This window comes from Callorhinus ursinus, unplaced genomic scaffold, assembly GCF_003265705.2.
Source record: "Callorhinus ursinus isolate GAN/ISIS: 27379988/994484 unplaced genomic scaffold, GSC_fseal_2.0 scaffold5, whole genome shotgun sequence".
Lineage (NCBI taxonomy): Eukaryota > Metazoa > Chordata > Mammalia > Carnivora > Otariidae > Callorhinus > Callorhinus ursinus.
Genome location: NW_027397067.1, coordinates 30,111,746 through 30,133,587, shown reverse-complemented (window position 1 = coordinate 30,133,587; position 21,842 = coordinate 30,111,746). Strand labels below are relative to the sequence as shown.

Genomic DNA, 21,842 nt, shown 5'->3' with positions numbered 1-21,842 from the left:
GACATATATTTCCTTTGCAAACTTTCCAAAAAATTTCCAAAATTTACCAAAAATAGCTTTTTGCCAAAGAGGTTCTGTGTGTATATGTTGGTGCATGCTTTTAACACTCAGCCCAGCAGATTACAACTCTGCCTAAGTGTTCACTTTCTTTTTGTGCAGAACCTCAAGGTCAGCCAGAAGTCAGATCCTACAGCCATCTCATGTCATTCCTGAGCATGCATGGCATGCTAGATTATCAGGAATATGTGTGGACTTTTCAGTCTTCATAGATATCTAATTTCCCACCCCCTTCCTCCTAAACTTTTTGATTTATGCCAACTGTTATCTATAGCCTCAGGCAGCAGCAACTAAAACATTTGCCTGAAGATGTTTTGGACAAATAACCGCCCCTTCCCGGTAGCTTTTGAACTGGGCCAGTTTTAAATCAAGGCAAGCCTTTTAAACTGGTCTTCTGTGAAGGCACCAGGTTAAAAAAATAATAATTATTATAATTTTTTGCAAATGAGGTTCATTCTGTCCCTTCAGGACTGGGAATATAGCCTGTTCTTTTTCAAGGCTACCTCAAAGCTAGGTGTGGGCATGGGCCTGGGCTAAGGTAAAATGCCACAAACCTCACTATTCTTACTGAGATTCAGCATTTTCCTTAAATAAGTACTCCCTGGATGTTGCAAGCCTTTCGTTAATTTCTAGGTTTCTGAAAAAGTTGATTCGGACAGTTTTTGCCAGCTTTTTCTTTGCTTTCATGGAAGGACACACCGTTGGAGATCCTTATTCAACCATTCTCACTGACATCACTCCTCTCTGTATACTCTTTTATCAGCCCTTCATATGACAACTTTGTAATATAATTTTCCATTGAAAAAGCAGAAGGATGATCCAGTCTTTCCTTTAGCATAATTGACTGAACTTAAAAAAAAAGGATAGTTTAGAGAAATTTCATACAGTTTATGAGCAATACCACATTTATAACTTCCTTTAATGTCGTGCTCACGCAGGGCCTCCTGCTAGATAGAGCAAGGCTGCATAGAACTCCAGCTCTCTGATCAGAGTTGGCATGGCTCCTGCAACCAGTACCCTAGCATCTGGTTAGGCTTGGTCAGGTGCTTGCACCTCTTCCTCGCCCCCATACTCCTACCTGCATTGGGCTGATCCTGGGTTGAGGGAAGACACCTGGAAGCCTCAGTCAAGATGCCTGGAAGCAAGGCCGGAAGTGGGGCACAGGGTAGCTTCAGCCTCAAATCCTTCTCCAGGGATCCAAGATAGGGTCCCAGGGCTCCGTGACAACAAAGGCAAGTTGTCCCAGAAGGCCCAGTGGATGTAAGAGTAGTCCTGGCAGTCTGTCCACCTTGCCCCCAACTCTGAGACTACCAGCAGGGTATATACAAAATAGGTACAAAAGTCAATGTACAAACAACACGCACGCCCATCAATTGCTGACGAGACATATAAAATGTGTTGTATTCATACCATGGACTATTATTCAACAGGACAAAGAAATAAAGTTCTGGTACATGCTACAACGTGAGTGAACCTTGTAAACATTATACTAAATGAAGTAAGCCAGTCACAAGAAGCACATATTCTGTAATTCCATTTATATGAAATGTCCAAAATGGGCAAATGTATAGAGACCAAAAGTAGATTCGTGGTTGCCTAGGTTTCAGGGGATGGGAGCGGGAATGGGGAGAAACTATGAATGGGCCCAGGGTTTTTTGGGGAGTGATGAAAGTGTACTAAAAGTAGATTATGGTGATGTTTGCACAACTCTGTGAATATATTTAAAACACTGAATTGTACAGTTTAAATGGGTATGTTTTGTGTGTATTTTATCTCAATAAAGTTCTTAGATATGAATATATGGGGGACCCCAGGCTAGGGCGGCGCTGCTGGCCTCAGGCACATGCTAGAGCTGCTGCTTCTTTTCCTTCTCTTTGGAGGAGAGCACTCAGCCTAGGAAGGGGCACCTGCAAGTGAGGAGCCCTGAAGCATGAGCTCCACCAGCAACTCAGAGACCTACCTTTGGATTCGCATCCTACGGTTTTCTCTTTTCTTTATCCTTTTCTTTTTTCTTTCTTTCTTCCTTCCTTTCTTTCTTTCTTTCTTCTTTCTTTTTCTTTCATTCATTCATTCTCTCTTTTCTTTTTTTTTCCCCTCACCCCCTTTCTCCTTCATCCCCCCTTCCCCCCTCCCATCCTCCCTTCCTTTCTACCTGGATTGTGTGACTAGTTCAGGGTGCCGAAGATTTTTTTAAAGTAATGTTGACAGATACATACTAAGTGAAATTAACCTTTCCATCTTCACGGACTCATTTGTTGGCAATAAGCTCACGGTTTAAGGTGAAGAGAGGTGGGCGGACGGGCCCAAGGAGATGAAAGGAGGAGTGGCATTTAAAAAATGTACACATGGGCGATAGCTCCTCAATGTAAAACAACAGAATCAAGCAAACCAATCTTCTTTTTCTTTCCTTTATCTATAGACCCCAAGACTGATGGTGACATTGAAGGCAGCGCTCAGAAAATCAGAGTTGGCCTCAGAAGCAGTAATAGATGTGACACACTTTTGGAATCCTATCTGAGGGATTCCTCAGCTCATAGAATTCCACCTTGGGTCCCACCTTTGTAGTTCAGAAGTCCCCTTTGAACACGCACAGACATCTTTTCCCAATTCTTCCATAGTCATTTCCAGAATGTGCCCCTGCTTTTCCTTAAACAATTCCGATTTGGTTAAATGTGGGTGAATTATGGACTAGATTATAGGACTGGAACATTCTGACAACTTTGGTGAGTTCTTATCTTGACCTGGGGATTATAGTCAGTCTCTTTCCCGTTCTGTCATCACCCTCACTGTTGTCTGTGCAAAGGTCATGATCCTGGGGTTTGGCAAGGCATGAAAAGGCCGGTTTCTGTAAAGGAGCTTACCACCCAAAGGGAGACTATATTATGGCAAAACCTGCCAGCTGATCCCTGAATCTGCTTCTCCTTAATCCTGAACATACAGACTATGTCTCCCAGTCTGACTTACAGCCACGTAGGATCATTTGACTGAGGTCTGGTCAGTGGAACATGGGCAGAAATGATACCTACCATCTCTATGTCTGTTCCCCCAACAAAACACCTCAACCCAGGATCCACTCTGCAATTTTCACCTTCTGACCGGCGGGAATGGAAATGGCTTCCAGGGCAAACTGAGCAGCCCTAAGTTAAAGATGACAAAGTTGAAAAGAAAAAGAGGCTGACTCCACTTTCCAGGTGAATCACCAGCAAAAGAATGCCCGCATTGGACTGTTAAAAGAATGGACATTTTATTGCATTAGCCATTGATATTTGGAGGTTTCTCTCGCATCTCTTGATGCCCTAAATAGTACAAATGTATTTTAAATGAGCCTAACCCTATTAAAATCTATTGCTATATAACAAATTGCCCGAAAATGTAGTGACTTAAAACAACACACAATTATTGTCTTACATTTTTTGTGAGTCAGGAATTCAGGCATGGCTTAGTTGGGTGTCTCTAGTTCTGGGACTCACAAGGCTGCAAATAAGGTGTCAGCCAGGACTGTAGTCATACAGAGGCTCTCCTGGTAGAGAATCCACTCCCAAGCTCGCTCTTGTGGCCGTTGGCAGCAGTTAGGTCTCTGAGGGTTGTTGGCTGGAGATATCCGTTTCTTGCAGGTGGGTCTGTCTATAGGGTAACTCATGACAGGACAGCTGGCTTCCCTCAGAACAAAGGCAAGAGAGAGCCAAAGAAGGTGTTCAAGACAGAGTCACAATCTCCTTGCAACCTCATCTTGGAAGTGATATCCCATCACTTTTGCCATATTCTATTGTTAGAAGCAAGTGGGTAGGTCTAGCTCATGCTCGAAGGAGGGGATCTCACTCAGGGGCGTGAATACCCAGAGGTGGGATTTTTGGGGACTGTCTTAGAGGCTGCCCACCACACTAATTTCACTCGATTTTTTACTCTTGAAGAGTTGTAAGCAAATTCCACTTTCAAAGTGCTCTAAAGGTATACTCTTCAGTATAGGAGGCATTAGCCACGCATAGCTTTTAAAATGAAATAAAATGTAAAATTCAATTCCTCAGCCACACTAACTACATGACAAGTGCTCCTTAACCACATGTGGCTAGTGGCTACCCTATTGGTCAGTGCAGATACATGACAATTCCATGTCATAGAAAGTTCTATTACTGCTGTAAAAACAAAACAAACAAAAGCCCCTCTCTTTAAAAAGTTTACTGTTCCTAGAATTGTGAAGCAACAAACATTTGTTTTCTAAGGCACCCAAACTCTCTTTTTCTGCCATCATTGCCACTCATATTGCTCTTGTCTCTTTTCAAAAACTCAGTTGCAACTAGTCTCTTCCCTTCTTGAAAACCTGCTCTCCAGAAGTGATTAAGTTCATTCACACTGAGATGTAAATGACTATCTTTTAACCTTATAATTTCCTCAACAGAATTTTCATTCCAACAAGACTGGGTCTAAAACCCAAGGAATACATTTTTATCTGTGGCACTTTAGACGTCAACACCACTGACTGAGAGTTTTTTGTTTTGTTTTGTTTTTCTGGAAGAGGGGTGGTGTTCAAGTCTTCCTAATACTTCTGAAATCTGAAGAATCCTTTCTGAAATGAGAATCCTCGCCCAATAACCTATCTGGCTGATGATTCAGGTTTTCACATATGAATTTTCTCGAAGTAGGTAACAACCTGGACCTGGATGTGTTCTAACTTAGGAAAAATCAAACAGATCATGTAGTAGAAGCTGTTCCTATTTATTTATAACCAGGGATTGCAAACCGGGTGCACTGCATTATGACATTTAATGCATTACTTTTCTTCCCAGAATAAATGAATCCATCGTTTAACTTGTTTCAAGCAGAAGGACAGCCTTTCAGTCGCAGAGGGAAAACAGAAGTTCTTTGACAGAGGAGGCAAAAAGCACTGGAAATGACTCGGCTGGTTACCAACAACGTGCATTTCCACCTGAGCTAACAGGCCCATTATTAGAGCCTGGTGCATAATATTCACCTCCGCTGCTTGAGCAGGGTCGTGGCTGTACAAACATAATTTGCCACATTGTCTCCATGTGATCATTTGGAAGCAGAGGGAGCTGTCTCTAATGACAGGTCACAAACATTCACCAGGCAGGCTCCTTTATGCCTGCGTCGCCGGGCTGGGCGCGGGCAGCCCTGCCATTCAGGCGCTTGTTTTTGTTATGGAACAAAAGCCTCACTCCCAGCTGTGGCGCCAAAATCTAGCTCACACTGTACAAGTAACTGACAGCTCCAAAGCTTGGCGTAGGGGAGGCCAGGCTCGGCTCCTCCAATAGCGGTTGCCGGTGTCTGGGAGCCCCGCATGTTTACAGGCAGCCTGCAGCCGGCGGGGAGGGGAGCGAGGGAGAAAACCAGGACGTGGAGTCGGCTCGGAGTGGGCGTGCGTGCGCCCCGAGAGAAAAGTGAAAGCGTCCGCCGCCGCGCAGCCTGCAAGGGAGCCACCCGGAGCCCAGAACCTGCTGCTGCTAGATGCTGTGCATTTCTTTTCGTCACCCCTGCAAGAAATTTCCATGTTCTTTCTGACTTCCTGTGTACAGTCTTTGTGATTAGAGGAAGATAAAGTAACACAGAATGTCACCCCGTCGCGCAGGGGGCCTGAGAGAGAACCATTTCAGTCCTCAGCCCCCCTACCCGCTGCTCTGAAGTGACACATGTGAGAGAAACTGATGAAGTAGATGGCTCCTAAGTTAGAAATGTTGACTGCTTCCTGCAAACCTTCAAAGCACAATGTCATTGCCACCATCATTAAAGAGGGCTTGTTAAACACTGAATTGTGCATGCCGTTGTTGTGTGTTTGAACCATTGAAGTAGAAAGAGCTTGTCTGGGCCTCGAGTTGTGAATGGATTAACATGACAAGGAAAGTCCCCGGGGGGTGTTTTGCAAAGTGAATATCCGAGATCTATATTTGTTACATACCAGGCAAATTAAAACAGATTCATGCCTGGTCAATGGCTGGCCATCAGGAGATGGTAAAGCATCTAGCCTTCAGGGAAAATGGAATGGTTTTGAGTTTGTAGTTTCCGGGTTGGAGGCAGAGTTCAGAGGTTGAATGGTAGCTCTGGGGTCTGCCCACATGGTTCTGCTGGGTGTTGGTTTTATGCTTTTGGACAAGGGGTCTCTGGGCCTCCATTTTCTCACCAATAAATATAATATATCCAGACTTGCTGTGAAGACTTCATGGGATAATTTATGTAAAGTGGCTGGCACTTAGTAAGCATGCAATAAACACATGTGTTTATTTGATGCCACCACATGATGGAGAATTTTCCAGAAAAAAAAAGGGGATATGAAGATAGGCACCTGGGGAAGTGTGAGGTTTTCATTAGGAACATGCTCCATCTTCCCTTCTGTGTCTCTCTTTCCTTTAGATCTCGGGTCTTCTCCTTTGGACTCCTTTCGATGCCCTGCCTGCCCAGGATTCTGCATTCTGAATTAACCAGACCTGTCCTCTCTATAGCTTCTTTTTAAAATTTTTGTTTTGAGATGACTGCATGTTCACACGCAGTTGTAAGAAAGAATGCAGAGATATCCTATGTACTCTTCACCCAGTCTCCCTTAATGGTTAACATAACAACAGCAAAATCACAACCAGGATGGTGACATCGATACATCCACCTTATTCAGATTTAACTAGTTTTACATGCAATCATTTATGTGTGTGTATTTAGTTTTGTGCCATTCTATCACACATGTAGATCTGCGTGATCACCACCACAGTCAAGATAAAGAACAGTTAAAATCACAAGGGTCTCTTGTCTACCACTCTTTTCACCCCAGACCCTCCCCGACCCTACCTCCCCACCACTTCCCCACAAAATTTCTGTCTCTTCAGTTCAAAGACCTGCTAAGTGCATGCTTCACCCAACACAAACAAATTCTGGCTAGGGTATTGATGGACCATAGCTGCTGAATGGGTCATACCACCAAGATCATTGTATTCTTAGGGAGAGCTTTAATGATTTTACTCTAGAGAATGAGCAGTAGACTATCAGGAGCAAGCAGAAGAAAAATGGGGCTCAGAATTATCACTCAAATTTGAATGTGCTTGAAAAAGGTTGAGGGCACTAATCCCACTTATAAGAACTCTGCCGCCATGAGGACTCTGCCTTCATGACTTTCCAGAGGCCTTAATTTCTAATGCCATCACATCGGGGGTTAGGATTTCAACACACAATCTTTGGGGGACCCAAATGTTTAGACCATAGCGCACACACCTTTAAAACGAGAAACCTTACAGAACTTCTCCTCTTCCCCCACACTCCGCCCCCCTCCCATGAGCCCTGAAATAAATAAGAAGTCTCTTGGCTGCAGCTCAAGAATTGGGTCTCATTCCTGTTCCCTTTGAACAGCACAGGGCAGAAGTTAAACCATCAATCAGTGCCCACACTTGCAATCGCTATCACGGAGCCCCATTTTACTGTCTGTGGCCAACAGAACCCTCAATGCTGATGACCCTGACATGTTCTATAAGGCGCAGAAAGCCCTGGCTTAAGGCCTGGCAGAGCCCAAAGATGAAAAGCATTCCTTTACAACTTTTGACATAATTAGGATGCATACTGTTCCACCAACATCTCCCCCCGTCTTAAGACAGCCTGACAACTAGAGCACACAATCCTGGGAGAAGAGAAGTGGAAGGCTTCATCCTCAGGTGCTTCATCTCCCAAGATTGTCCTTCTAAAGGGGAGCAAAGCCAATCCTGCTGGCTTTCTGTGATGCTGCTCGCAATTGCAAAAAGGGTAATAGGGCCGGGAAGAGAAAGGTGTGAAGGAGGGACATGGCTGGAGGGCACAACTGACCATAGGTGGTTCTCATGTTCCAAAAGTCTGGTACCGGGTGCCTGGGTGGCTCAGATGGTTAAGCATCTGCCTTCGGCTCAGATCATGATCCCAGGGTCCTGGGATCAAGTCCCGCATCAGGCTCTCTGCTCCTTAGGAGCCTGCTTCTCCCTCTGCCTCTCTCTCTCTGTCTCTCATGAATAAATAAATAAAATCTTAAAAAAAAAAAAAAAGTCTGGTACCTGGATCACAGCTCCAGCAGCATCCTGCACCTTGTTAGGGTGCAAAATGTCCAGCCCCACCCCATGTCTTCTGAAACAGAAACTGAGACTGTGCCATTGATCCGTGTTTTAATAACACCCCCCCTCGCCCCAGGTGATTCTGAAGCACAGTAAAGTTGAGAAGCACTAAAGCTACCAACAAAAAGATGCAAAAATAAATGTGTTGGCCCACTGGAATGGAGAATCATTCCTATAGAGCTATTGATGGGATAGTCAGCTACTGATTGAAATTCAGGAAAGAAATGTTTGAGCATCTCCAAATTCTAGGGACCATTCTAGGGACAGAGGGATGAGCAAGGCAATTGATCTCTCAGCTTCCTGGAGCTTACATTCTAGCCACTTGGTACTAAGAGCTCTAAAGAAAAAAACATGCATCCTGTGTGGAGTGCAGTTTTAGCAGGGTGGTGAGAAAAGTGGTGATATTTGACTAGAACCTGTGTGAAGTACAAGAGCCAGCAGGCCAAGCTAAGGTCCAAGGAAGGACATCCTGGCAGAGGGGACTGAATATGTGACAGCCTGACATGAACATGAGTTTGTTGTGACCAAGGAAGACTGACAGGTGCTGTAGGTAGAAGGGAAAGAGCAGGTTAGTGAGAGGTGGGACGGGGCAAGATTATTCAGGGTCTTCTAGGACTCATAAGGAAATTTAGATTTCTTCTGGGTGTCATGGGAAATCATCGGAGGCTGCTGGTTGGGGAGAGGCATACTTTGTTTTATGTATTTAAGACAATTTGGCTGCTGTATGATGGTTTGCCTATAGCAAGACAAAAGTGAAAGCCATGGGACTAGTTAGGAGACTAGCATGGTAGTCCAACTAAGAGATGATGGGTGCTAGATAAATATGGTGGTGGTGGAGGTGAGGGGTTTGGTTGAATTCAGGATGTATTTTGAAGATTAAGCTGGGATGTGGGAGAAAAAGGAGTCAAGAATGATGTCTAGGTTTTTGTCTTAAGCTACTGGGTAAACAGCAGTGCCATTTGCTGCCAGGAGCAAAACTGTAGAAAGAACCAATGTGAGGGGAAAACCAAGAGTTCGGTTTCGGTCATGTTAATGTTATGTTTGAGATGCCTATTACAACATCCTAGTAGAGCAGGGCATCAAAGAGATGAGCCATTTACTCAATGGATAGATCAGTGCTTCTTAACTAAATGTATATACAAACTACCTGGGAATCCTGTTAAAATCCAGATTCTGATTTGGGGGGAGGAGGGGCTGAGATGATGCATTTCAAATTAGCTGCTTGTCAGCAGACCACACCTTGGGTGGCCATAGTCTACACAGCGGTTCTCAAACTTTAGTGAGTATCAGAATTCCCTGGAGAGCTTCTTAAAACACAGATTGCTGGGCCTCACCCCCATATTTTCTGTTTCAATAGGTCTAGGGCTTAAGATTTTGTACATCTAGTAGGTTTCCTGGTGATTCTGCTGGTCCATGGAGAACCACAGCTACACATCAAATGTGTTTGCCTTCTTCACTCCTACAATGGCTCCGAGAGAAACTGGAGAACATTACACAGTCCTGCAGTTACTTGGTCTTGACCTGTATCTCCTATTTCTCCCATTCCCCTTAGAGGCCGGCACCAATATCTGCCACTCTGTGTAAACCCACCAGCACAACCTCTGCTATTTCACAGAGAAAACAGAAGCCTTTGGATTTGAAATAAATCAAATTCTTATCTGGTCCCCTATCTACAAAAATGTCTGCATCTACATCATTCTTGAGGCCCTTTCTCTTGAAAGGGACAAGTAAATGACCTTCTGGCAATACAAAGTCAATCCATCTACTGGGCTCTGGATCTTATGACTACTACCATTAGAATCTTTCTTCTTCACTTACCTCTCTTAATTCCTATTTCTTCTTTCTTTTATATTAATCATACCCAGGTCTTTCTCATCTTCAAAGATTCTTTTTATACAGTTTCCTTCATCCCTCCCTTTAGCAGTTAAATTTCTAGAAAAAGATTAAAACCTGAAATGTATACTCAATACTTACTTAAATTCTCAGACATTCTGAAAATCCACGGTGACCTGGCTTCCATCCTCATGAGTCCCCTGGAAATGCTCTTGTTAATATCACCGACTTGTTACCAAATTCACTCAATTTTCAGTACTCATCTACAGTCTCAAAACACATTCAATTACTTTAGCACACATCTATGTATGTTAATGAGTCCTCTATCAGTCAGGAAAAGAGAAAACATTCTAAATTTAAACATACAAGGAATTTCATCCCCACAGGTGCCGAAGAGCTGAGAAAACAAACAAGGGGTATTGAGACAACCTAGAAATCAGTGACAGGAAGCTGCTACTTCCTGGCTGGAGGGACGAAAGGAAAAGGTGGGGCTATACCATGGCTCTGGTGCCAATGGCCCTGGTGCTCTGGTGGAAACTGGAGCCACTGGTTTTTGTGGGGGAACTGGAGCCATAGTGGAGATGAGCCCAGTGGGAGGACACTCTAGAGCAGAGAAGAGGGGGTATTTCCCGGCTTCTGCCTCATTCTCTCCCACCAGTGCCTCTCTTTGGCCAAACCCAGCCAGCAGCCCCTGAGAAGGGAACCAGAGACAAAGCCTGTAGAGGTCAGCAACCTGCTATAAAGGGCAGAGCAGGGAATGCATCCAATGGCAGTTGACCAAGGACCAGTACAGCTTCTAAGTCAGTACACCCTTTCTAGATCTATCTCTTAAATGTCAAAAAACTATTGTACAACTTGATCAGGATGCCCAAGGGCACCTCAAACTCAACATTTCCCCAAATAATGCTATCTTCCCCACCCAACCTGCTTCCCTCCTGCTTCTCCTTCCTCTGTGACAATCACTAAGATCAACCTTGTTCCATGAGTCTGAACCAGACAATTGTCCTTGGCTCCTTCTCTTGTACTGCCCAATCCTCCTGGTCACCAGGTTTTGGTGATTTCTGCTTTGTATGTATTTCTCATAACTACCCCCTCCTCACTTTACTCTCTGTTGCAGCTTTGTTCAGACTCTCTTCATTTCACCCCTGGACAAAGGCAGAGCTTCCTGACTATACGACCATTCCCATATCTTCTAGATAAACGGGAACTAGAAGTCTATCTTCCACGCTACTACCAAAATAACCTTCCTAAAGTGCACACTGAACCACATCCCTCCACTGCTCAAAATTCTTCAGTTTCCCCAACAAGATCCCAAGTCCCCACAGAACAGTTAAGTTCTGAATCCCTACAGGTCCAAGCACAAAATAACATTCAATTCTGAACATTGGACTCTCCTTCTCCAAGGAAAGAGAAGAATCTAGATAAAAGGAAGTGGAAGAGACCCTCAGTTTTGCTCCTAGTGATTGTACACACCCTTCCTAGTGTCTGGGACAAAGCTGGAAACAGGGCTCACTTGATGGCAGGCAAGCTGTCACTCAGGGCCCCGTGCTTGCAAGAGCCCACTTTGGTTTAATGCTCTGCTGTCTCTGTCTTGAAATCTGTGTTAATTTTGAGCAAGGAGCCCCACCTATTCATATTACATTGGGCCCCACAAATTATGTAACAAATCCTGGCCAGGCATATTGATGAGCCTAAATAACACGAACTGAAAGATGGTAGCTCCAAAAGATGATAGCTCATCTCCTTAGAGCAACATCAGATTTCAGAATCTAGGTAATATAAATATCCCGGGTTGGGACTGACTGATGATCTGCAAGGTACATAAAAGGAGTTGACAGGTCACTGAGGACAACACGTGCATGTGGAGTGAGAATGGGAGAAAGGTATTTAAAACTAATAGGAAATATCACTAGTAGGACAATCATGTGGAAATAGTTAAAAAAAAAAAAATCTTCCTAAAACAAAAAGGGTGAAATGACTATGTCCTGGTGGCTGAAACTCTGTATTGAAAACCTATTGAGGGGGCATCTGGGTGGCTCAGTTGGTTAAGCAACTTCCTTCGGCTCAGGTCATGATCCCAGGGTCCTGGGATCGAGCCCTGCATCTGGCTCCTTGCTCAGTGGGGAGCCTGCTTCTCTCTCTCCCTCCACCTGCTACTCCTCCTGCTTGTGCTCTCTCTCTCTCTGTCAAATAAATAAATAAAAATTCTTAAAAAAAAAAAAAAGAAAACGTACTGGGGAAGATTTAGAAAAAAATAATGATCTTAGTAAAGATCATTATTTTTATATCCAAGATCACAACTAGTCATTTTTTTCTCTTCACTGAGAATTGAATAAGGGGGAAGGGGGAGGATCCCCTAAATTTCTGAAGGACACGCTTTGGCTAAGCAGAAAATCTTTTATGTGTGGATTCTTATATATATATAAACAGTAAATCACCAAAGAGCCAAGACTATTTTTATATTTCCTTGTGGCTCACCTTTCTTGTCTCCACCTCTTTCGTCTCCTTCCTTTTCTGTTCCTCTTCATTTTTTTTCTCTTCCCTCCTCTCAACTTCAGGAAAGGAGCAAGAAACAACAGTATTTGCACCAGGTTTTGTTTGAAATTTCAGGTTAGGCCAACAGTCTTGGAAGTCAGCTTTGCCTGCCATGTGGCAAGAGGAAGCAAGACATCAAGCGTCAGGAGTGGCTGTGACTAGGTAAACAGATGGAGCTACCAGGGGCGTGGGGATAGTGGGGTTTATAAATAGGAGGTGGTGGACCAGGCAGCTCCACCATTGCTTCTACAGAGATGAGAAAAAAACGTGCAAGTAACCTCTGTATCCATAGTGAAAGGCGCGGAAGACCACGAGGCTGCTCTTCCACACCCCCTGCTCTCCCTCCTCCATCCGTGCATGTGGGCCAGATGGACAGTCCTCACACCTACCAGGGTTTAGGGAAAATTCTATTCCCTCATACGATGTGGTGAGCACTGAGGAATTTTTAGACACTTTACAAAATTCTGTCTCTCATCCCCCCCCCCATTAACAGACTTAACAATAACAACAACAAAGAGAAATTTACAATTAGCATTTACGAAATCCCAGGGGCATTTATATCAGCATGTGCTGATGTCTCATTATATTTTACAGCTTTCAAGACTCTTACTATAGGTTGCTGGGGTTACTTCAGGTCCTTCTTCCATTGGAATAATTTGAGAATAAAATAACAAACATTGGAGCTAAAATGGTGTACATAAAAATAGTACTGGAGGCAGAGGGGATGGCTTAGGAGATTTTGACATCTCACCACCCTCAAACCTGAAAATAGCCTAATTGGAAGCCCAATGAAGGTAGTAAATGAGAATTGTTAAATAAAAGCTAATGATTCAAAAATATTAGGTTTTTGAAATTAGGTCGGTAGATGAGAAAACATAGTATTGATTTTGGATTTGCAGCAAAGTATCGTGAGTTTGATTTCCGTGTCCTTAATTAGCTCAGGCCCGTTCACCTAAAAATGAATGTGAGTAGAAAACAACTCTTAAAAGGTCTGAGCCTGCCAGGCGGTTAAGTGTCTGCCTTCGGCTCAGGTCATGATCCTGGGGTCCTGGGATGCAGCCCCCCATCAGGCTCCCTGCTCAGCAAGAAGCCTGCTTTTCCATCTCCGTCTGCCCCACCCCCGCTTGTTCTCTCTCTCTCTCTCTCTCTCAAAAAGAAAAAGGTCTGAGCCTGCACTGTCCAATAACATAGCCACTAGCTACATGTAGTTATTAAACTTAATTAAGATTAAATACATTTAAAAATCGAGTTCCTCATTCGTACTAGCCACAGTGCAAGTGCTCCATCGGTACCCGTGGCTAGTGGCTGCCATATTGTACGGTGCAGGCAGAGACCACTTCCGTTATTGGCAAATGCGCTAGCAGATGAAATATTAGTTTGCTTACACTTGTGTTAGTGTTAAAAATGTCAAAGGGGGTAGGATTTAATATTTTGAAAAACATTTTTCTTAGAGATATTATGGTAGTGATGATGCTGATTTAAACTTAGGAATATTTCAATTAAGAGGAAAGATTAAGCAAGAGTTTTTAATTAAAGTACAGCCAGGAAGTCATGTAATCAATAGCTAAGTAAACGATAATCAAATATGAAAATTTAATTTTAAGAATTCATCCCAGGGCGCCTGGTTGGCTCAGCTGGTTAAGCAACTGCCTTCCGCTCAGGTCATGATCCTGGAGTCCTGGGATCCAATCCTGCATTGGGCTCCCTGCTCATCAGGGAGTCTGCTTCTCCCTCTGACCCTCTTCCCTCTTGTGCTCTCTATGTCTCATTCTCTCTCTCTCAAATAAATAAATAAAATCTTTTAAAAAAAAAGAACTCATCCCAGCAATAGCACATCCTCTAGTATAAGGAAATGATTATGTTGGAGAAGCATATAAACAAAATTAAAATGAAGCTTTGCTGCAAAAAAAATTTTAAAAAGAAAACACAACTTGAAGGAAAATGATAAGGGATGAAGTCTAGCAGAGGCTATTAGTACAAAATTTGGGGGGGAACAGTGATAAGAATTTGTAAATAAAATCAGCAAAGAAAGGGAAAGAAGAGCCCATGAATAAATCTAAAGCTTTGGGGAAGATAACACAAAGAAATTTAGAGAAACATTTGCAAAAAATACGACAAATATTTGCAAAAATACTAGAGAAGTATTTGCAAAAAATATGACAATAGGATGTTTAATATGGAGAGTTCATCCAAGTGGGAAGGAATATCCAGACTCTTGCAGGCATATGGGCAAAGGATAAGAAAAGAATTCGCAGAAGGGGAAATAAAACCTGAACACACGGGGAAATACTTTTCTTTGTTAATGATCAAAGAAATAAATTAAAACAAAATGAGGGTTGATGGGACATTTACCAAAGTAGCAAAGAGGGAAAGATGGAAGGTGTGCAATAGGGGATCAAAGCAAGGGCCGGCTCAGGAAACCAGCCACTTTCCCATGGTTGTCAGAATGGAACTCACAGCAACTCTTTCAGAAAGTCATCTAGTAAAATGTAGCAAGAAAATGCGCACACTCTCTGACCACAAATTCCACTTCTCGCTCTGATTCTAAAGAACCCAAAAGATACATAATACTTTCTGTACAAATGTTGATGGCACCCTATCTCAAATACCAAGACGTGGTGAAATCATGGCAATCTCAGGCTTGACAGAAAATTCTGTGGTAAAAATTATGCTATAAAGAAAATTATGCTATAAAAAATTATGTTTTTACTCATTATTTGAAAGTGAACTATGTGATATTCGAATACATTTTCAAGTCATCTGAATACGTTTAAGTCAAAAATACAGAAAGTGGGAGACTCCCTTTGCCTCTTCCCTCCATCCAGTTCACCTCCTAGAGGTTGGAAAGTATCCTTCAGACACTTTCATATCCATCTATCCATTTTCCATCTGAAATCACACTGTGTAAGAGTAGATAGCATACTTCATGTGGTTGTGCTTTACACACAAATGAGATCACGTTTAAGTATTATTTTATAACCTGCCCTTTTCACTTCGAAATTTGAGCCCCTGCCCTTATAGGACACAATGACTTCCCTCCCTCTTTTTAGCTGCTGCATAGTGGTTCACACACTGTCAAAGGCTTCTTTTTAAAACAATTCTCCTATGGCTGAATATTTACATTGTTTTCAACATTTTGCTATTAAAACCAGTGCTGCAACAAGTCTCTCTGTGCTCCTTTGTGTTCATGTATCACTGTTTCTTCAGGATACATAGCAAGAAGTGGATTGCTGACTTCAAATGACCAGTGTATTTTAGAATTCTGATCAATATTGCAACAGTGTACGCTAGTATCTATTTCTCCACACTCTCAGTAACACTGCATGTTATCAAAGCTTTAACATTTTTACCTGTCCGATAGGTGAATAGTATATCTAATTGTTTTAATAATATGGAATTAGTTGGTGTATATTAATTCCTGGTTTTATATTAAAAATGTTTTCTAATCATCTTTCACTTATTTTAAAACTTTTTAATAGTGCCTTTGTCATAAAGTTTAAATGTTTTTTTGTGGTCAAATTTATCTACTTTTTGCTATGGCTCTGACTTGACATCTTTTTTTAAAATGCCTGTCATTCCCCAGAGATCATAAAAATATTTATGCACATTTTCTTGTAATATCTTCATGATTTATTTTTTTCCTACTAGCTCATAATCCATCTGCAAGTTATACTGCAATGTGTGAGAGAAAAGCTCACATTATAAAACCAGGTGGAAAAACAATATGAAACAAAAAAAAACAATGATACATAGAAAAAAGTTAAAATAAATGTATTAAAACAATAACAGAGTTGTCTTTGGGTAGGGAGATTAGATGTGATTTTTTTTCCTTCTAATTGTTTCTATGTTTCAGATTTTAGATAGTATTGTTTATATTTATTAACACATGATGGCCTTTTATGGTTTTTTTCTGCCCAGTTCAGTAACCATCCTTTTTTCCCTCTCTCCTCGTGGTTTGGTGAAGGCCTCCAGTCACAACACTCCACCCTTGGCCACAGATATAGGCTCAAAAAGAGTCCTTCACTGGGATTTCCCAAACCGCTGCAGATGGCAAAGAGCTTCCCTGCCTATGGTCACAAGTTTGACAGGCATGTGGCCAGAGCTGCCGATAAACCCGGTTCTAGTTGACCAGATAATGAAACAAATGACCCACACTCAGAGAAAAATAGAGACAGAAAGACAGGACCTCACATCATGTAAGCCCGTGATCTAATTTTCCCCAAGCTCAGGCTCATCTGCGGTTGAGTTACCTGGGCTGATAACTCCCTTCCCCCACCTTTTTTCTTTAGGGTGACTAGGATTTCGGTTACTTGTACCAGAAGGGGCCTGGAAGAAAAAAAAAAAAACTATAGGAAAAAAAGATGAGAGAAAAGTTTCAGAGGAATGAAAATATCGTTAGTAGGAAGTAAATATGCATTTAGACTAAAGCAATCTTCACTTTGTAGAAAGGGGTACTAATACGAATAACATAAAAGAGCAACTACTTGGTTTATAGCCATTAGGGCATCTTATTACCAAGGAGAGAGCTAGTAAAATAAGATGGTATCAAGTATATGCATAATTTCATAATTTTTGCATTCCCAGAAAAGCAGAGATGGCCCCTGAAATTCAGGGTGATGTTGATAGAAACAGAAATTGTGGTCCTAAGATACAGCATCTCAAAATAGCTTTGAAGAGATGTCTATGAATAAACAGAAATACATACATGTAAAAATAAACATAGGTACATACCTTTGTAGGCATATATATTAGACTCCATTTGTGGATTTTAATAATGGGCATTTGGCTTAATCATAAAACAGACTTCAGGTCAGTATCACATCATGGAACTCAAGAGTCAGAAGACCTGAAAGAGTACAGTTCATTCATCTTAAGAGTTGTGAACCCTGCGGAGATTAGGGGACTTAACTAGTTTCCCATGGCTAGGAATCCCCAGAATAGGATTTGAACTCAAGCCTCTGGGACACCAGTCCAGTATTCTGTCCATTGCTTTAAAGTGCCAATATGAGATGACAATATGAGATCACACACACATATACTACATACACCCCAAAATAGCAAATGTATATTACATTTAAAAAGACAGTTATTCTATCATTTTTATACTTGCTTAAAAAAGATTCAAGACTGGGGAGCCTGGGTGGCTCAGTCGTTAAGCGTCTGCCTTCGGCTCAGGTCATGATCCAGGGTCCTGGGATCGAGCCCCGCATCAGGCTCCCTGCTCAGCAAGGAGCCTGCTTCTCTCTCTCCCACTCCCCCCACTTGTGTTCCCTCTCTCACTGCGTCTCTCTCTGTCAAACAAATAAATAAAATCTTAAAAAAAATTCAAGACTCTGAGAGGTATTTTAAAGAACCACGTCGAAAGTACATTGTGTTATTAAAGAGGGCTTAACTTAATTGCTCATGGAAGAAACATTTATCTGGGTGGAGGTTTATGCTTGACTTATGCAGGCTTTCAGCCTGAAGGTTGTAATAAATGAGTGATTCTCTTAGCCCTAATCTATTTTTCATATGGTGGGATGACAGTCATCATCTGAAATCATTTTTAAGTTTCCCAGAAGTGTGGAAAAACTAACCCAATCTTACTTTTATAAACTGTTTAAAGGGCAAAGTTTTACTTTTAGTTTTAAAATAACTTTTAGAAGGAGCTACCATTCGCAAGGAATCCAATAGTTGAAAGTTGACGAAGATATGAAAGAGCTACTGCTGATGAGTATAAGTCTGTTGCCTTTCTGCCATGGTTATGGCTATGCCTCATTGGATAGCCAAATTTGATTTGGGGATCATGATTATTGTTTCTCTGAAGACTGAATTTTTAAAAATTGAACAGAACGTCAAACTGAGCCTGATTTTTTTTTTTTTTTTTTTGGCTGTAGTTTCTCAGATACATGTTTTTTAAAAAATGCTCTGGGTATCTCTGGGGCTCAGAATGCAAAGGTTTAAGAATAGTAAGAAATGAGGCAGGAGGCAGCGAAGTTGTTCTGTGGTTAGGGAGTGGTTCTTCCTGCAAAGCCCATTCTCAGTCTTCCTCCTCAGTGTTTCTCACACTGTTTGCACCCCAGATTCTCCCAGAGGACAATGAATCCTATCCAAGGTTAAGAAGATGGAGTTCAATGTAATGCTTGACACGGTCACTGCTGCACGTTCTCATTCGAATTTTACATTTTTCTCCATATTATTCTTATGTTTGCTTTAATACACTTATTTATGTTCAATATATATGAAATATTATATATTCAATACATAAAATAAATCATAATGAATATAATTATAGATCATTATAATTATATGTAATAATTATCAATTAATAAAAATAAGAAATTAAATATTTATTTCTTTACGTTAAACTTCTAGCACTCTTTATCCCCTCCTCTGCTTTATTTTTCTCTATAACATTATTGGATCTGTGAAACCATGTAATTCATTTGTTTTCTTTGGTTATTGTCTACTTCCCTCCCCACTGAGGGTTATTTCGTTCACTGTTGCATACCAATGCCCAGAACAGAGCCTGGCACTTGGCATATTGAAAGAATGATGGAATGTTTCATCTGATGATGTGTTAAATCAGACTGTCCGGAAGGTGTCTTCCTTATCCTATGACCGAGAGACATGCCTCATCCTTAGTGGGAAGCGTTCTTAGTTTTGGGAAGTAAAATGTGTTATGTTTAGGGAACATGGGGGACAAAGCAGCAATGACTCCTCCCCATTTGCTTGGCACCGTGAGATATTTTTTGACTTCTGAGTCTACGAGCACAGGGCACCATGAGCTCACATCATGAGATAGTTCTTGATTCCTGATGAATTAGGTAATTTGATTTTATTTCCCATTAAATGCCCTCTTATTTCATGAGGTTGGTCTTCAGTGGCCTGCACAACGCTGCTTTCCATGCCCATCTAGATCCTTCTCATCCCTCAAAGCCTAGATTGAGCCAAATTGCTTTTGTGACATTAGCCTGCACTTAATGATCTCAATATCAAGGCCAATCTTTTTCTCCCATTCAGAGGGCATTCTCTCTGGGCCCAGTGGGGCCGGGGAATGGGTGTGTGCGAGCTCTGTGGAGGTACCCTGAGAGAAAGAACAAGCTGATCTCAAAGCGTATATAGCAGTTTTGAAAGAAAGTACAATGGTGTAAATTAGTACCTCTTCTACTAATCCACAAATACAACCACTAGCTCACTTAACTCTGTTTTTCTGCCCAGTTCTCAGGAAAACATTTACTTTCTTTCATCTATGGCAATTTCAGACATAAAAAGCTTTATCCTTGGCCTGACCATAGCCCCTTGGTAAGATGTTGTCCTGCTTTAAAAGCATTGTTCTTGCTAGTTATTGACAGCTCCGAGTTTACTAAAAAGAGAGCTACCCTGTTACTTTGAGAGTAACCCAAGCCTTTGTGTTTATAGACTGCTTTCAATATATTTAATATAATGAGCTTTTATATAGACCTTCCTTGTGCTAGGTACTCTTCTAAGATGATTGCACACATTAACTCATTATCCTACAAAAGAAATTTATTATTGGGTAGGTGCTACTATTATCCCCATTTTATAGATGAGGAAACTAAGGCACAGAGGGGTGGTGAGTAAAGGCATATAGCTGGTAAGTTCTAGAGCCATGATTCAAACCCAGACACTCTGGCTCCCGAGACCACTGGCTCCTCTATCCCACTTGTCTCACAGCTTTGTTCCCTTCTATCACCCTGCCCATACCTGTCAGCCAACTCCTTGCCCCTGATCTTTACGCTTCCTGGTCAGAGAAAGACCCTGCTGCCTCTCTAAAATCATCTCCCAACTACCAAGGTAAATTTCTTGCATTTGGGATGAAGCCACTTCAGTGACCCTTTTTTATTCTTTGGAAACCCTCACTAATACTGACAAGTTCACTTCTTGGCTGGCCCCTGCTGTTCCATGCTTGGATCAAACACACCCACCTGTTAAAATGCTCAAACTATTTTCTCTCTCTGAATTCTTGAATAGAATAATTACAAATGAAAATTTTAACCAGGAAATGCTATAATCTAAATGGAGTTTGGGGAAGATGAGTCTGGTGTTGGTGGGTTTTAGGAGAGGTTGAGTGGCTGAGAAACTGCGTGTAGAGAGCTAGCTCTGTTAGCAACTTTGACTTTTGAAGTCACGAAACACCATAGGAACTTTGGAAATGGAAAGGAAGGGGTGGATGCAAGAGGCATTTCAGAAAGAACAATGGATTGGACTTGTGGGCTACTGCCTCTAGGGATAAAGTAGAGAAGGGAGTTAAAATGATACCGCTATTTTGGGCCTGATTATATGAGAGTGTCATTACTTGAAATAGGTATATCAGGAAGCTAATCTGATTCAGGGAGAACAAAAAGTTCATTTTAGAATCTTTGTCATCATCCCAGTGGAAATGTTCAACAGTTGGAAGACACCATAAGTGAGCATCTAATGAGCTCCCTTCAAGTGTCTAAAAGGGCACCTGATGTTAAATCTCCTACAGTAATTACAGTGAAAGGAAGCTGAGGGGGAGGACATCTTTTACACTGGCCTCGTGGAGGCACCTGCCAGAGCATTTGGTGAGTTAGATCCTCCTCAGACCTCAACCACAAAGATGGAATTTGGAGAATGATTTGTATGTAGAGAGTATGGCTTACTATATATCCTAATCCCAAACGGTAGCACCTGACTTTTCTTTATCAGACCTAGAAATCCTCAGAAAGTGACAGTGTCATTAGTTATATGGTTATGTGCTTGATTTCCAGACTCTTACTTCATATTAGTTTTTAAAAAATAACAAACTCAGGCAATCTAGAACTCTTGCCCCAGTTTGTTTCTCCAAAGGCCTCGATAGTGCCAGTGGTCTACGGACTGGATGGTGAGAGCTGAAAGCTTCTAGGAATGTGGCCCTTATAATCCGGCACTTAAGGTAAACATGCAGACAGGAAAGCTGAAAGACAAGAGAGTTAGCACGTCGCCCAGAGAGCTCAATGGGCAGGGCCTAGAACGGTGCGGTCAAAGGGACTGAGAGATTGGCAGGCAATGTCATGAACCAGTATCTCGAAAACGCAAATGAGTCTGATGATTCGTATTAGGAAGTGGCCCCAAATCTCAGACTGATACACCTTCTCCGGTTTAACGTTAGGTCAAGAGTAGTCGCTATGCACAGCAGAGACCATGAAAATGACTTGCGGGCAAAATTACTTCCTTCAAAGTCTGAGTTTGACCAACAACCCTACTTCCAGCAAAGTCTTCCGTCCACCCAGCAGGAGGAATAATCTGCTGCGGGGTAGCGTTTGCCCCAGCGTGTGGGCCAAAGGCTGAGAAGATTTGCGGAGGCTGAGGGTAGGGGAAATAAATCCAGTCCGGGTTTTGTCT

The 21,842-nt window shown here is 42.0% G+C and overlaps 1 long non-coding RNA gene across 1 annotated transcript in view; it reads right to left on the bottom strand.

Moving 5' to 3' along the window:
• LOC141372736 (uncharacterized) overlaps positions 1-21,842 on the bottom strand; it is an 823,585-nt gene that overhangs the window by 234,038 nt on the left and 567,705 nt on the right. The gene's annotated exons all lie outside the window — the stretch shown is intronic.